Source organism: Camelus ferus, chromosome 14 (genome assembly GCF_009834535.1).
Source record: "Camelus ferus isolate YT-003-E chromosome 14, BCGSAC_Cfer_1.0, whole genome shotgun sequence".
Classification (NCBI taxonomy): domain Eukaryota; kingdom Metazoa; phylum Chordata; class Mammalia; order Artiodactyla; family Camelidae; genus Camelus; species Camelus ferus.
The window spans coordinates 46,616,389-46,634,533 of NC_045709.1; the positions used below are offsets into that span (position 1 = coordinate 46,616,389).

General features: G+C 30.6%; 1 long non-coding RNA gene across 1 annotated transcript; it reads right to left on the minus strand.

Moving 5' to 3' along the window:
- Window positions 1–815: 815 nt before the first annotated feature.
- LOC116668501 lies at window positions 816–13,660 on the minus strand. Its single transcript, XR_004325602.1, has 3 exons — window positions 13,650–13,660; window positions 5,686–5,697; window positions 816–906 (listed from the first exon to the last, which is right to left on the minus strand). It is a non-coding gene; the product is annotated as an uncharacterized LOC116668501 (long non-coding RNA).
- Between the last annotated feature and the right edge of the window lie 4,485 nt (window positions 13,661–18,145).

Sequence of the window (18,145 nt, forward strand, 5' to 3'; positions counted from 1 at the left end):
TTTTCATAAAGTTCAAATTTCTATAGTTGAAGGAAGTAAAAGTAGTCAGTCTGGGGCATGATTATCAGAACACTTGATCTTGAACATTTATATGGTAAATGTTAAGCATATCTTTAAAGAAATAGCTACACCTCATTGGAAGATACAAATAATTAGTGTGTGTCCTTTTGTTTATTTTGTTCTCTAAATAGTGCAAAGGTTGTAGAAAAAATAATAACAAGAAATTTAGAAACAGAGTCAGCAAGATGGATTTTGTAAGGCAGGTTAATTTCCAGGTGGACTGGGACAGTGTCCTGCTTATCTCTAGTGATTCTTCAAATATCACTTCTGAGTCTTAGTCAAGATAAGGACCAATTGGCTAATTAATGGTATGTAATGAGCTATTTAAAATTAAAAACTCCCCTGGCAACACCCAGGGCAAGCTTGTTTATCAGTATTTTACAGTTGGTATAGCTGATTAGTACAAACTATATTATAAAGTAAGAAAAAAAAATACAAAAAAGAAATAATTGGTTAATAGGTACATAAAAATGCATGTCTGCCATAGTTCTAGTTTTCTATAACTTTTCTATAACTTGTAAGCCCAAGATGCTATTTCATATATTTTTCCAGTAATTATTTCATGTTCTACCTGCCCACCTCAGCCTACCACTACAGTAACACTTTTCCCTTATTGTTGGCTCAGTATCCTCTAGGATATGACTAAGTGTTGATATATTTTCATTAATTTGCCTTGAAAATAATGTGCAAACAGCTTCCTTCAATACAAACCACTTTTGTTTTGTTATATCTTTACTTACTACTTCTGCCTAATTTGTTCATTTTTAGTATTCAAGCCAACATTCTCTTCTGTGGGTATATATTCTTTCATTTCACCAATTTAATCATTTTTTTTTTCCTTTTACTCTGCACTCCTCACTATTATTTTCTTATAGATTACCTATAATATTGCTTGTATTTTGTATATGCTCAAATCTCTGTGGGTCAAAGGGGCTTTCAGTTTACTTACATTTTTCATTCTGTTCTTACTTCAGGCTGCCTTCTACTCCTCCTTTATTGCATTCCAGGCTATTACATTATATAATTTTAAATATTTATTCATGTCACTATTTTAAACAATATTTTCCCAAATAGTATAATACCAGTTTCTATATTTTCACATTTATTATAAAAATTATTTTCTAAAAATACTACAGATAAGTTTTAGACTAAGTGACTTGCATATTATCCATGGGGAGCTCATGATGTGAAAAATGCAGAATGTAAGAAGTAAATGCTTTATTTATACAACACAGACTATATATTTTCCCTTTGCTGTATTATCTTTTGAGATTATCGAGTTAATTTAAATGTTTAAATTTATATTTGAAGAATCTATAATTGATAATATATATAAACCTCTTACCAGCATAAATAGATCAAAGAAATACAAATCTGTCATTTGGGGATGGAATTGGGAAATTCAGCCTGGCCATTTGCCACCGAAAGTTACCAAAACAACAAGAGATGAGTTTGGAAGGAGAGATTCAGTAAGGCTTCCCTCCCTTCCCTCTCTTCTTCCTTTTTACCTTCCTTCTTTCCTTCTTGAAATTCAATCCACAAAGATTATTCACAAATATAATCCTTATATAAACACTGAAAATCCTTTCTTTTCCTCCGCTTCCTGAGTACACAAGATCTCTATATGAAAAAGCATATACAGACACCTGCCCTGTTTTGAGCAGTATTGCATCTGTGGAAATAATATCTCCTGGATATGTGCAGTAAAGAGGGATATGACCAAAAGAAATATGCCAGTGGAAAAAATATTGGGGTGTAACTTGTGTGGGAGATAGAAACACAGTATGTGCTAGTGGTTATTGAAGTTACCTGCTGGCTCATATTTCACTTGGGCATGTGTTTTTTTCCTAAGAGATTCAATGAAAACTTCAGTTTTTACTTTTATTTGGCTTTAAAGTTAGCTTTCAATAAGTTAAAAACAATTCCGAAATCTAGAACAGCAACCATTTATTTAATTCATGGTTTTAAGGCTGGATGATGGGCTGGAATGAATTGGATCGTTCTGAAGCATGACTGACCTTGGCTGGGCTCACTGCTGGGCCATCTGGAGGCTGGCTTATCAATGATGGTTCTGCTAAGATGATTCATCTCTGCTTACTGCAGTATCTCATCCTCCAGGAGATTACCTTTTGTTATTATTGTTCAGATGGTGGACTAGCCAGGTTACAAGAGGAAAGCAAAGGCATGAAAGGCCTCCTATAGCCCAAGCTCATCTAGTAAAATGTTGCTTCCACTATGTTTTAATGTCCAAAATAAAGTCACAATGCCAGACCAGATTTTAGGAATGGGGAACTAAATTTTTCCTGTTAAAGGGAGAATTACATGAAAATGGTTACATGTGGATAGGAATTTATGGTTATTTTCACAGTATAACACATCCTATCTTAAGCTGCTTTTCTTCACCAATTACTTTCTCAGAGCATATCAACTAAATTAGATTGAATTTTTAAAAAAATATTAGAATTTAAATTAAATCAATTTTTAAAGTTGAAAAAATATTTTCTCATATTGTCTTCATACCAAAATGTTATGTAAAAATTATTAATTTGTCCCTAATGACAATACATCCTAATTATAGGGAAAGTAGATAATAATATTTTAATCTAAATCTGTAGTATAGTGGTAAACTCTGTGCAGTTGTTTTTAATTTAATGTTCATAGATAGATCCTGGGTCTTAGTAAAATTCTTGTGAAGTAAGGTAAAAATTTTTAATGCATATGCATTTTCTGAGTTGATGGTTTATAGTCAATCAGATTCTTGAGTCTGCTACACAGAGTACATGTGTTTTGGGAATCTTTTCACTCCTAGAAAAAAAATACGTATCTTATTTGAATATCAGTTGATTCTTAATTTATATGTAGGTCTTAGCTTTTACCACAATTTGGTTACCTCACGCATTTAATTGATCATTACTTGTTTGCAGTTAACAGTACCCTGCATACTGAATAAGCAAATTATTTGAAAATATTTTAAAAGTCTGAAAAAGGTATTATGATACTAGCAGACTGGTATTATGATGAATATAATGTCTACTCAAAAGGCATCCTATTCTTGGCTTCCTATCTGATAACAGATACAGGGTTTCTCCTAAACTAAAAGATGATCAAGATCTGCATTGCATTAGAACCTTTAAATTGTAAAGACTCAAAGTCTGATGGCAGATGGCATGCCTGCTGAGGAATTCAAGGGCACTGATGAGATAATACTGGAGTGACAACAGAGTCTTTTTGCTCAACATATGTAATACTTGATATGAAGAGATTCTAAAACTGCTGTTGGCATTATTATCTTTGTGATAAAAAGGTGAATATTCTGACTGCCTCTGTGGTTATCTGCCAATTATCTTAGAAACTGGGAAAGGGAATTACAAGTGTAAGTGAATTCATGTGTAATCCCTAAATTTAGATCTTAACTATATTTGAATAGTATAATTTAATCAAGCCACAGTTTTCACAGACCAGCAAACCCATGTGAAAATTTTAATGAGTAGAATCACATAAATATGAAAAAAATTAGAAGAGATATATGACACAATTATGAATAATCTCATGGTGAATCATATTTTTAAACTAACAATGAAAATTAGTTACACTATATGTCTGTGCTATCTGTTTTTAAAAATATCTTAAAACATTTTATAGAATGTAGGGAATATGCAGAATCAGAGGACTTCCTGGTCTTGGAGGAACTTGAATGGACCAACTTTATTACACTTTAAATGTACACTGAGATTGCAGTGCTGAAGTATAAATATTTAGTATAATTTTATTTTTAAAAACATGTAAATTCCAAAGGTATGTTAGAGCTGTCTTATACTACTGCATGTGAAAGACCATTGTTAAATATCTGGAGCCTCTGTGAGCCAGTTAATTTTGTATTGGTTGCTTGCAGTTTGGTTTGTTTGGGGTATTTTTACCGTGGAAATAGCAAATGCCCCAGATCAGTGTTTGATTTTTCCATCTAGAGAAGGTTATTAAACATTTACCAGCATACCACTGCTTGTAAATTAATCTTTTAAATATGTTATATGCCTTTTTAAACACTTTCCTTCAGTCTCTGCTTTTATTCTCTCTTGATTTTTGTGAGGTGTTTTTAATTTAAAAATTTATAATCATACTAAGCTATATATATATATAGAAATTTTAGACAAATATAATAAATACACAAATTAAAATGTATTCTTTAATATCTGGTGAAAATATATGTAAATATATTTTGATATTTTAATTATTTTTAAATCACTTTTTTCTGATGCTTCTATAACGTAAAATAGAGATCCAAGTGACTAATCACCAGCTTTGTAATTATAGGACCAAATTGTGGAATATTTGATCATGTGGTTAAAATAAGAAAGACACTATTTCTCATAGTTAAAAAGGAAAAATATATCACACATCTGAAATACCCCTGGTGAGAAATATCTCACCTCCATAAATATTCATATGCTCTGTAGTTTCTAACTTGTATAGTTGCATTATTGCTGGTCATACTGATGTAAAAATTGCTTTCTGGTGCATTTACTGTGCAAGCTCAGACAGTGTCATGACAGAACAGTAAAGGGTGAATATTTATAAAATAAAAACCATGGCTCTTATCAGAATTTTATAGCAAGGAAAGTAAGATTTTCTAGCAAAATAAACCGATCCACATATGCTATATTTTTACATTTTTTGATTTGTTCTCCTAATATTTTGTCTAAGCTGTTTGTGCATAGCTTCATAGTGTCATTGACAGTTTATACCTTTTTCCTGAAAAAATATTTTCCCCACATGTACAACAGTTTATGAACATTTGAGATAATCTGTTCTTAGATTGCATATTTTTCCTTTTAAATATATCTTTATCTTGTCCCTTCTTAATTGAAATTTTTAAAGTCTCATTCCATTTTTTGCAGTTTTGGAAATTTTTGTTTGATTAACTTTTGAGATAGACGTGTTAAACAATAGTTTTCTTGAATTTTACTATTTTCATCTAAATTTTAATAGTTGTTACTGCATAATCACTGCCTTTTCAATTGCATGCACATTTAGATATATCTTTCCTTAATACCTCAGTTACCTCAAAAACCTATATTATCTTGCTAAATTCAGTTTAATAGAACATGCGAATATCAGCAATATGTAAAAGGCAGAAAAAGAATTATAATTTGAAAAATACTTTAGCAGGAATATGCACTTTAAGTATACGCTTGGAATTTGTTTTAAGTTTGTATGGGAATTCAGAGATGAAAATATTTTAATATTTTGTGCAAGAAGAAATAAAAAGATATAATTTATATCCTCACCCCCCAAGTAGCAACGATCTGAGCATCAGATGGGCTTGTGTGATTGTTTTCTGAGGGAGACCAATTTAACTTTCCAATATGGTATATTTTTTTCTGCCAGAATGCTTACATTTTGTGTTTCATCCAAAAAATACCACTCCTGTTTTATTTGCCTTTGGCTTTCTTGAAATTTATTTCCTCATTCAGTTTCTTTTGATTGAATATTTCTCTCTTTATATCTCTATGATGTATAGATATTCTTCCAGCATCACCTTAATTTACCTAATCCTCCAGCTATGTGATATTGTTTATTCTTCTTAGTCCACATCACACTCTGCTATACAAAAGTTGATTATTTTACTCTTATATTCTCCTCACATGACTGAAATCAGATTAAGGCATCATCAAATTATAAATTTTTATTGCTAAGGATACAGTATGCTGTTCTCTATAATGCTGTTTTAGGGACAGCTTACTTAAGGACTTTGTAAATAAAAGGCGACCAATGTCTATTTTTATATTTAAGTTTTTTTTCTTTTCAGTACTTTTCTGTCCAGTACTTAATGTTAAAATTCCTATATTTTTTTCCTTTGATCTTTAGGAAATTTTAAATAGAATTTTGAAATTCCACTTCACTTTTTCTCAAATATTATAACATAACACATTCTGTTCTGTGAAAAGAACTTATTCACAACTTATTCACAAAAGTGCCTTAAGATGAAGCTAATCATTAAAGAAAGACAGATACCTTAAAATTTCAAGATTTGGTATGAGTCTTTCACAATAACAATTTCAACAAAAAGAAAAAATGATTCAAAAGCAACAACATAAACCTCTAATGCATTGTGAACTAATTCTTCTTTTTGTCATACTTTTGTTCTTGAATATGAAATATTTTTACTGTGATGGGGTGTATCTGACCTGTAATGCACCCACAGCAATTTAAGCAACCATTGTTACATAAAGTAAGGGATGCTGTGATGGTAAAAGGCAGTGATTCATGCATGTTTACAGTAGAATTCCAAGATGTTTGCCTTCCTCAAAGCAAGCCTTTTTCCCCTCTACAATAAAATAATACTATTCCCTGTCAGAAAAGAGAAATGTACTTTTCAGAATTTCTCAAAAAAGAAAACCCTGTGGGAAAAACACAGTTAAGCTATATGGTGATTTATTTTCTGTGTCTGATCTTATGATGTAGTATAATTTTTTAAGAAAGCACTTTCGGTTAATCAATAAATCATTTAAATACTCTAATAAATATATTATCCAATTAAAATCAGTATAAAATATGGTGTGATCATTGATACACATGAAAAGAAAGTCAATGCAATTGAAATATTTAAAGTATCAATACATATATTTCTTGAGGTAAATGATGCTCTCTGGGTGATTATTTTATGCTTTGTCTTTTTCTTTTGACATAGAAATAATTATTAGAAAAACTTGTATCTGCTACTTAAGAACAGAAATAGAATTATATATGCTATATGTATATATGTATATATATATATATATATATATATATATATATATATATTACATGTGTGTGTGTATATATATATATATTCCATGGAATCTTCTCATTTGTTCTGTGTTTTCTATGTATTGATTGACAATAATAAATCCCTATATGCATGCCAAATTAATGATCTTAGATTAATAATAGATAACCATGCTGGTTAATAGTAAATAAACTCTTTGGGAGCATCTTTATGAAAGTTGAGTCTATAATTGCACTAATCACAATGACTGCTATCAATTAAATATTAGATAAGAATGTTTTCATTTTTCTACAAGTTGACAATTTTAATTAACAAAATGATTAAATATATAGCAACAGCTATGCTTATAGGCAAATTGTATAACCTGAACTTACAAATATACTAAAGAGTATATTCAATTTCACTGCCTACAATCTTTAACACTGTCTATACTATCAATTTTTACAACCCTTTTTCCCCTTCTCCCTCGAGTCCATTATAGTCAGTCTTTTGACTCTAAAACATAAATGAATCATGTTTTTTAAGGTCATCTACAGCTTCTGTTTTTCCAAATTCAATGGCTATTTCTCAGCCCTTTTTATTTTTCTCTTCATCTTGAAAAATGTTCTTCACTTGGCTTTAGGGCAACAGATAATCCTGCTCTCCATGTTAACCCTTTAGCTGCTTTGCCTCAGTTCTATTTGCTAGGTCTTCTTCCCCATTAAAGCCTTTAAACACTAGAGGAAGTCAGAGCTCAATCTGTGTGATTCTTTTATTCTCTGTCTATACTAACTTCCTAAGTGATCTTATTTATATGCTTTTATGTGGCTTTGATATGTGCCTAGAATCCAAACTTGGACAAGAATTGCATGTTGAATATTTAATAGACATCTCTAATAATATGTTTCAACTCGTGTATTTGCTCCCCCTACCAATCAGTTTCTTATTATTCTCATCTCAGAATCTGCAAATGGGAATTGAAACATATTACACTTATTTAATGATCAACATTTAATAAAATATTCTGGGTCTCTCTGTCTCTCTTTTTCTCTCTCTCTCCTTTAGAAACTTGAAAATGAAAGGAAGAGACAAAAAGAAGTGGATTATCAGGAAAATAGCAATGATAATACTATTATAAATAATCATCTTGATGGAACTAAATCAGAGAATTTATGTCAGAAAACCCTTACTTCAATTTTAAATCTGTCAATAAAAATCATGATGATAGTTATAACTGAGAAGTAAACAGAACATAATATCTATTGAATATATAATATATACCAGACCTTCTTTTAAGCATGCAACATGGATTAGTTTACATAATTCTTGAAGCAGCCAAATGAGGAAAGCAGACACAATGATACGATGTATTTCTTCAGACCATTTAGATTTTCCTGTAATACACACAGTAGATGAAATTGAGAAATATAATACAATACATAGGAAATGTCAAATCAAGTATTTTGCCACTTATATTTGGGCCAAGAGGGAGATACACATTTTTTTTTCCCAGTGGAAGACCATCCCTTACTGCAGCTTTAGTTAAGTTTTGACCTGAGAAACATCAATGCAGAAAAAAAGAATGGTGGTTTCCAGAGAATGAGGGGAAGGAGGAGATGGGGAGTTGTTGTTCAATAGATGTAAAGTAACGGTTACACAAAATAAATCAATTATAAAATTCTTCTGTAAAACATAGTATCAATAGTTAACAATACAGTCTTTGTGCACTAAAAAATCTAAGAAGGTATATGGGAAGATATGTTAATTCACTTCATTACAGTAATCATTTCACTAGATATATGAATATCATTACTTGTATACCTTAAATATACACAATTCTTATTTTTATTATTTTAATTGAAATATATTGGTTTACAATGTTGTATTATTTCTTTGGAGAGATAATTAGGTTTACCTGTTTATTTATTTTAGTGAAGGTACTGGGGATTGAACCCAGGACCTCACAAATGCTAAGCATGCACTCTGCGACTGAGCAATACTCTCCCCCAACATTCTTATTTTTAAAAGTTGCATCTTAAAAAAAAATTAAAGGTAAATCTCATGATATGTATTCTTATCACAAAACAAAATCAAACCAAGCAAACAAACAGAAACAAAAAAACAGAAATCTAAGGGAGGATAGTTTTGGGGGTGATGGATGTATTTATTACTTCGATTGTGGTGATGGCCTCATGAGTATATGTACATGGCCAAACTCACCAAATTGTATACCTTAATATGCACAGTTTTAAAAATATCAATTATAACCTCAATAAATCTGTAAAACACACACTCACAACAAAAAATATCTTCCAGATCACATGATATGTATTCTTTCCTACTAAAAAAAGCAAACGTAACAGTTTTCTAAGAATACTTTTAACTCACCATTGTTATTCCAAGTAAACTAATTTTAGTAATCATTCAATAAACTTCCTATATATAAATTCACTAAAAAGTCTAATATAAGGTCTGAAAATTATTACAAGATTATAGTCTCCTGAAATCTTGGTAGTGAAGTCACAAAGAGTATCAGTTAGTTGGAAAGCACATATATAGTACTTCTGTGGATTTGAATTTTCTTTAAGACTTCTTTAAGACTATGCCCAGACTCTGCTCTTACTTAGCTACCAAATGGCAACCCCACTATCTACTGTATGCTTGGAAATAAAGATTGGTATTACATGACTATCACTACTTAAGTGCTCAATCCATGTTAATATATTAAGCAGCTAGTACATATTCAATTCTATACTTACACAGCCCTATATAATGTATAAAATGCATAAGCAGCTTGTAAATACTCTGAGCCATAGATTCCAAGAATGTATTAAATGACAGCATTGGTTTTCATGGGACTCTGCAATAGACATTATGTTACCAATTTTGGAATATAGTATTTTTGCTTAGGAAAAAAGACTATATATAATCTGTAATTTATGAGAATAGCCAAGACATAGACACTGGGGAGAACACCAGAAAGAAAGATGGATTAAATTAGGGAGGGCTCCAGAGCAAATCAAACAATATATAAAGTTTCAATTTAATTTGTAAGAAAATATCCAGCACTTTTTAGAATATATGTGTGGTTACTATCTCTGTAGAAGGAATAGATAATTATTATGAAGAACCTACTCGAGGGAAACTGCCCATAACCATTCAGAGAAATTGGAAAGAAGTGCTCTGAAACAAATAAGGGACATCTACAGACTCTGTAAAGCACAAATAGTGTGGTATCTAAAAAAAGATAGCTGAACCTGGGAAAATAGGAACTATGATTAGACATATTTTCATTGATGTTTTGCCAAAAATGAATTATGCAAGTTTAATAGAAACAACGCTCTAGAAACGAAAAACCAACTCCCAGTCAATACAATTTTCAGGAATATAAATGTATATAGTAATACTGTAAATTATAATTTTCCTATTTGAGTAGCCATATGGAAAAATAATGGTTGTGCTTTTTTTTTTTTTACTAGGATCTAAATCAGTCTTTGATACTGATGTTTTAGAGATAGATGACAGATAGATGGAGAGATATAAAGAAATAGATAATAAATATGGATTGAGTTGATTCGGATATGGATTGATTCCCTTCATATTGTCTGATATTAATATTTCATATAACTATGGTAAGACTATCAAAACTAAGAAACTACTGATCATAGTTTGATTTCACCAGTGTTTAAACCAATAATTTTTCTCTATTATAGATCCTATCTCAGATCATATATTGCATTTTTTGGTAAAGATTTTTATCCCCAATTAGCGGTAGTTCTTTAGTCTGTTATTTATCATAACCTTGATACATTTGAGTATTGTCAGATGCCTTGTAAAATGTCACTCAGTTTGGGTTTGTCTTATATTTATTGTGATAGAGGCCATGGATTTGGTTGGAGGAAAATACCTCACAGTCACTATACCTTTTATAACACATGTATCAGAAGACACATGATATTGATACGTCTCATGACCACTGGTACTAACCTTGATTCCATGTTTAAGGTGATGTATGCAAGGTTCTTCAATACAAAGTCACCATTTTCCTCTTTAGTATTCAACAGATATTTTGGAGGAATCACATTTAAGCTGTGAAAGTATATCATTTATAAAAACTTATTTACAAATTTTACAATTCATCTGTTATGTTGCTGGCAGAAATTATCATTGGCTATTCTAATGGTTATTTATATTTAATCTCATTTCTTCTATTTTTATTAATTAAAACTTTTCTATAGAGAAGTTGTCTTTTTTCCCTGCTTATTTATTCAAACATTTATTTATATTAGTATGAACTCATTCATATTTATTATCTATTTTGTCCTTTGGGTTATAATCAAAACTACCATTATCTATCATCATTTATTTGTAGCTCAAGTTTTTTCACCTTTGAACAATGAGAATTATATAAATATATACACATATGCATCTGATATTTCTGAATCTAGGTGTTCATACTCATATCTGTAATATCTGTAGTTTCAAACCAGAACCCACAGGATTTATTACTATTCTATCAAATTAGTAAGTATGTAGTGGTAACTGAATTTGGTTTTGCTTTGCACTTCCCTAATAACTAACAATGCTGGACATTTTTATATACATATGTGCTATCCATGCACTTTTGGATAAAATGTCTGTATAGATCTTTGTCCATTTTGAAAATTTTAAAATTATTTTATGATTATTTAGCTTTAAGAGACTTTTATATATTCTGGACACAAATTCTTTATCAGATGTGATTTGCAAATATGATTCTCCTAATGTGTAACTTATCTTTACATCTCTTAAAAGTTTCTTTCACAGAGAAAAATTTACCATTATTGATACAGTTTGCTGTATTAATTACTTTCTTTTATGGTTCATGTTTTGGTGTTATACCTAAAAAGTCTTTGTCAAATCCAGGGTGACATAAGTTTTTGATTATATTTCCTTATGAATATCTTATATCTATACCATTTATATTTAGTTTTAAAATCCATTTCAGTTAATATTTATATCAGATGTTACCTATAATGTGAATTTTATTATTTTGATATAGACATCAGGTTTTTCCAGCAGCATGAAAATGATAAAAAGACTACAATTTTTCCATTGATTTGCTATTGTACCTTAGCGAAAAATCAGTTCTTTATATTTGTGTTTATCTATTTTGAAATTCTATAATCTGTTCCATTGACCAGTGTTTCTGTGTTTTTACTAATATGTAAGTCTTGATTACTGTAGGTTTATATTGAGTCTTGGAATTGGGTAGTGGAAGTTCACTCATTTTGGTCTTTTATTTTAAAGTAGTTTCTATTTTAATCCCTTTCCATATAAATTTTTGTATCAGATTGTCAATATCTATAAAAAAGCTTTCTGGGATTTGAATTGGGATGGCAGTGAATCCACAGATAAAATTGGGGAACATTAACATCTTACCAATACTGAATTTGATTATAATTGCACACAGCATATTTTTCCATTTATTTAGGCCTTTGATTTCTGTGAGCAATTTTTTTATTATTTGGCATGTGCATCTCGTACATATTTGCTTGATTTATTATGTTTTCTTTTTTGGTGCTATTGATTTTTCAATTGTTTTAGTTTGTTAGTATTTTCAATTAAGTTTGAATTCCCTAGGCTCCCTTTGAGTCAGGTTCCACGTGATGAGTATATCAACTAGACTGGTCTGGACTTGCTCTCAGGGGAGAGAAATGTCATGCCAAGAATTAGTTAAAATGGATCTTGAATTTTCAAAATTGGTCTGTATACACCACTACTTTTGTCTCAGTCTTACACAAGAGACAGCCTCAAATAGATCATCTTTTCTAAGAATTGTTAGATTGAAACATCCATCTGCCTTACTAAATTGTGTAGATTAAGCGGTGAAGAAAGTAGGATGTATATGCCATGTTTCTTTATCAATTCATCTGCTGATGGACATTTATGTTTCCACATCTTGGTTATTGTGAATGGTGCTGCAATGATCATGAGAGTGCTAATATCACTTTGAGATCCTGATTTCAATTCTTTTGGATAAATCACAGAGCACAGTTGATGAGAATATGGTATGATAGTTCCTCAAAATATTAAAATAAAACTACCACATGATCTAGCAGTTCCACTTCAGGGTGTTTACCCAAAAGAATTGGGAAGTTTATTTCAATTTTCCCTGTTTTCACTTAGCCTTTAAACCTATACTAACAGATAGGATGCTTACCTTTCAGTGTGAGGCCTCATCACTCACCAAAAGAGTTAGACCATTTGATATAAAACCGCAGTGGATCTTCTTATGATGCCCTTATCTGACCTGTGGAGAGTCTTTGCATTTTCAATTTCGGAAGCCGTGGCTCTGCCAGCATCCCATCCTCATCACAAAAAACTCTCAAGAACTGTAATGGATTGCAAATTTTACCCTACTTTCAAGCTAATATTAGGCCATCATGGTTTCATGAATGTAGATGATTACTCAAGACTCCTACATCAGAGACAAAGACTTTATTCAGAGTGGTATCTCTTGCTCCTGAATGGTGGCCTAGATGGATGCTATACAATAAATAGCAAAAAGAATCCTAAACTGCAGAAGCCCCAATATTTTATAAGGCGTTGCAAGCAAACTTGCCCACTCTTTGCCGTGAAGGGAGACACTGTCTTTATTATACTAGATGGCAAACAAATCTGATTTCTGCCTTTGAGTCAGTCGACTCCAGAAAAAAAGAAAAAAAAAAAAAAACACTTTAACCTCCAAGGCTGTTTGCTATGCAGTCATCCTTGAAAAGATCAAGACTGTTAGTCCCTTTGCTTATAAGACTTGAAGAAATGTGAGAGACTTAAGTAAGGAGTGTTGTCCTAACACAAGAACCATTTCTCACAAAGACCACTCTTCCCCATTCAACCCAACCCATTAAGGGATCCCCCAAAGGAATAAAGATCATGTCATTTTGACCTACCAAGTAAAATCTCTAACAGGCCATGTATGATTTAGAACTCCCTGTGAGACAGGACAAAGTTTTATTGGACCTCCATCATGGTTCACCTTCTCTCTTCACTGAATCAGATGTTCTCCCTTCCTCTTTTCAGATGTTGGTCCTTAATCTCTAATCAACATGTAATACCTTAATCCATGCTCCATGTGTGCTTCTAGAAATCTCATCCTGTGACAGGCAAATGTATCCCATGTTATCAGTAGCTTTAGACCTTTGAGTCTACATGCTCTACTATATTAAGTCTATTGCCACTCCAACATACACTTTCTTTTTTTTTTTTTTTAGAATTCTACTGTATCAATTATTATTTCTTTTCTGGGTAATTTGCTCTTGAATTACATTTTTCCACTTCTCGTTGACTTTTTTCTATTGTTATTATTTGTTTGAAGAGACAAAGACAATAAAACATATAACTGCCTGCCATGTTTAACTGAATATTTCTACCCTAATTTTAGTTTTAATGTGTTTTTTCAAAGTCTTAACTTTTCTGTATTATTTCACAGAAATAGACTTTCTTAAAATGAATATGTAATATTTATTGTCCTTTTCAACAATGAATACCTTTCAAGGCTATTTTCTTCTTACATTTTTGTGGGAGTCTCCTCATTGTATGCTATAAAATAATTGAATTGATTTATATTTAGTTTTTTTCCCCTATCTTGTCTGTTTTATTTCATTCTGTGTTCCTTGGCTGTGCTAGCAGATTCCTTAGATCATGCTTATTGTTAGGAAGAACAAGCCTGCATTCAGAGGCATCTGGCATTTTTGAACCCTCTTGCTGCTACTGTGGCCTGAGGCTGTCTACTTTAAGAGTACCTGAGATCCAGCTACTGCAGACAGTAGCCTGAGACTCTGTATCCACAGAAAAGCAACAAACCTGAACTTTAGAAATAGGATTTTCATTCACATTCTCTGAATTTTTATGTGAAAACATTTTGTAAAATAGCATTTAAATCAAGTTGAAATTTATCATTTTAAACAAGAATTGTAATTATTTATAGTTTTTTTAAATTTACATACCCTTAATTTCAAACTGTGGAAATATACATTTATCTCGCTATATATACCTGACTAATAAATATATATATATATAAAACATATATATGTTATATATCAATAAAATTGAATCTGTGAACTGTTATATAATTAAAGTGCTTGCACAAATTATACAAATATTTTAATTCATTTGGTAGTTTCCTTGTGATAATCATATGTGTTGATTTAAAAAAAATTTATATGTCTCAGGAATTATCTTCCTACTTATGTTTAAATTATTTTAAACCTTCTACTGTCAATTTATTATTGGCAATAAAAACAAAATGGTAACTTAAAGTGAGTAACATCACTTTTGTATTGAAATAACTTATAGTAAAAATTCTATTTGCTTCTGAAAGTACTTTTTGCAATGAATAGAAACTGTTCAATTAATTTTAAAAAGTATGCTTTTGCTTAATGCTTTGTGCATAGTGGGTGAACAAAAATTCGCTTATGCTGTTGTCCAAAGTACAAGAAGAATCCTTAGTCATGTTAATATAAAGCAAGAAATGTTTTGTTTAAATAATTTAACTTGGACTATAAAGCAGAGAAATCCAAGCTATCTTTAGATAACAGTTAAAAAGCAAAGGCATTATGACTTATTAGGCTCATATTAATTTGGCTTTAAGATTTAACATAATATATACACAGTCATAAATTATATATTAACACAAACTTTATTGTCAAACAGTTGCTGTTAATAATACACTGATGATTTTCATTTCAAATACATATAAAATTTGTAATATCTTGAAAATATAATGCCACAAAAATTTTCAAATCATTTTAGTTACATGTATGATCATAGTAAATATTATAGGAGCCTATTTTAGCTATATCTTTTAACAAAAGTTCTAAGTATGTTACTCTGCCAAAGTGTAGTCAAATTACCATGTTCTTAGAACAATGATGGATTTTGAAAGTCAAGTAGTAAATTACAGTTTCAGGAAAATTCCAGAGAGAAAGTCTTTCACAAATAATCAGCAGCATTTAGGTTCAATAAAGAACAATGTAAGAGTCTAAGAAAAGAATAAATGTCAAAATGATGGGCAAGCTCCTTAGATACCTGCATAATTTCTATTTTTAGCTGTTCTAAAAGAGATAAAAGGTTGCTAAGATTAGGTTTCTTTTTCAGGCAGCTTTCTTTCCCTAAATTAGCTAGATATTCAAGACCCTCTAAAGTACATTTTAGAACTTTGTTCTTAGTGCAGTTTGCTATGTAATACAAATAAAGATGGTCTCATAATGGAAATGTTCATTAATTAATTAGTGATTAGAAAAATTTTTTTGGTTATTGTGTTTGAATATGCCATTTGATGTATATTTGGTCTTTATTATAGACATCTGTCTCTTTATGTGGTATATTTTCATTTCCATTGCTGTCAACATAATTGAAAAAGGAATTAAACAGAAGCCAGTAATAAACCATAGTCTTTGGTAAATAACTTAGATTCCTATTTCAGTTTCCTTTGTTCCTCTTATTTGATACCATTCACTGAGCAAATGAAAATTCTGCTAATATTGGAATTTCTCATCTAATATTCCAAAACCTTGCAGCCACTTTTAAGGAAGGAGATAGAACTTGTACAATTAAAAAATGACTGAAAGTAGCAGTTAGATTCAAGTGCTAATCCCAGAGATGCAGGGAACATAAACCTGGAGATGAAGGTGTGTAGGAACTTTTAGCCCTTGCAGTCGGGAGATTCATTACAACTTTCTACAGTGTAAATTGAAGAAATCTCTTCATCTTTTCTAATGCTCCTGAACCACAGTTCCCCACACTCTTAATTATGGGCATTATCTTGCTTCCTTGTTAATTTCTCTGCTGCTTCTTGCCTCTTTTCTGATCCCACTGTTGCGCTTTTCTGGCCGCTCTCTTTGTGCTGCCATTTTCCTTCCATGTAATTTCTCCTTACGGTTAAAGGAAAGCCATATGAGTAGCCTGAGACTAATAATAATAATAATAATAATAATAATAATAATAATAATAATAATAATAATAATAATAATAACAGCAAAGATGCAGTTTAACTTGAAGAAGCATTATTTTTATTGCTTAAGTAAATGCATTACAGTAACATATTATTATTATATAATCCTGTGTATTGGTCTTAGGAATTATTCCATGTATTAATCTCTGTATAGTTTCTTCAGACACTGTAGGCGGTCCACACACAAAGAGCCTAAAGTGGTTATGAGACCAGTAAATATGACAGTGATTTTTTTTATTGGCATGATTGTGATTAGTATTACCTATTCTGATATTAATGTCATATTGAGGCCTATGAGATGAAGGCCAGGAAAATTAAAGTTCCTGTAGCACTCTTGAGCAAGGAAACAAAATGAAAAATGAGAGGCCAAAATGACATGATATGGGTCAAAGTGGAATATTACTGAAACCTGAGCTGGTAGTCAAGTAGCCAGCTATTTAAACAAAACAAAACCAGATTAATTTTTAGTGTTGTTTTATTGTAATATACCTACTTGGTTTGAGGCAAAATACGGGTTAGAAATCTAAATGAACAAAAAATTTTAACAAATAAATATTTTTGCAAATTCTTTCTAAAATGAAAATTACTAGATGGCAGAAAAGCTTATCAAATATTGTTGATGTGATCTTGGAATACAGTTTAAAGTGTTTCATACGCTTAGAGCCTGTGTTGCATGCTCATTAATACACACTGTAATTATGAATTGAGAAAATGTAGTAAGAAAACTTATGATTGTTCTGACATAAAAAACAAAATAAACTCAATAGACTCTAAGGTAAATGTTTAAAGAAACAATAGGAAATAAACAGTCTTGATGTTAAATATTTCTTAAGAGTCACTTTAAACCATCCTGCTATCAGAAATGCAAAGTTACTAAATTCTCACATGTGACAGTGTAACAGAAGAAAATCATGTTTCATACTGAGTTGCCAAAAAATAGTACATGGGACTTTTATAAATAGTTTAATTTTAAATATGTTCTCCTTGAAATAAGGATATGAAAATTTTGTTTGTGACCTTTTTAAAATCAATAATAAAAAATTTAGTACTAGGAACATTATATAAGATAATATTACAAGATAAAATTCAAATACAAGATAATACAAGATAAAATTATCAAAATGACATTACATTAAAAATAATTTAAAAATCTGAATATTCATCAGTTATTTTAAAAGAGTAAGTCAATATTCTTGGTTGCATATGTCTACAACATTGTGAACACATTTATATGGTTTTGCATTCAATTATCCAATACAGAAGAACAAAACTTCACATCTGAAGCAAATTTAATGACCTTTTGTGAATATTTTAAATACTAAGAATGTTAACATACCAATAATTAT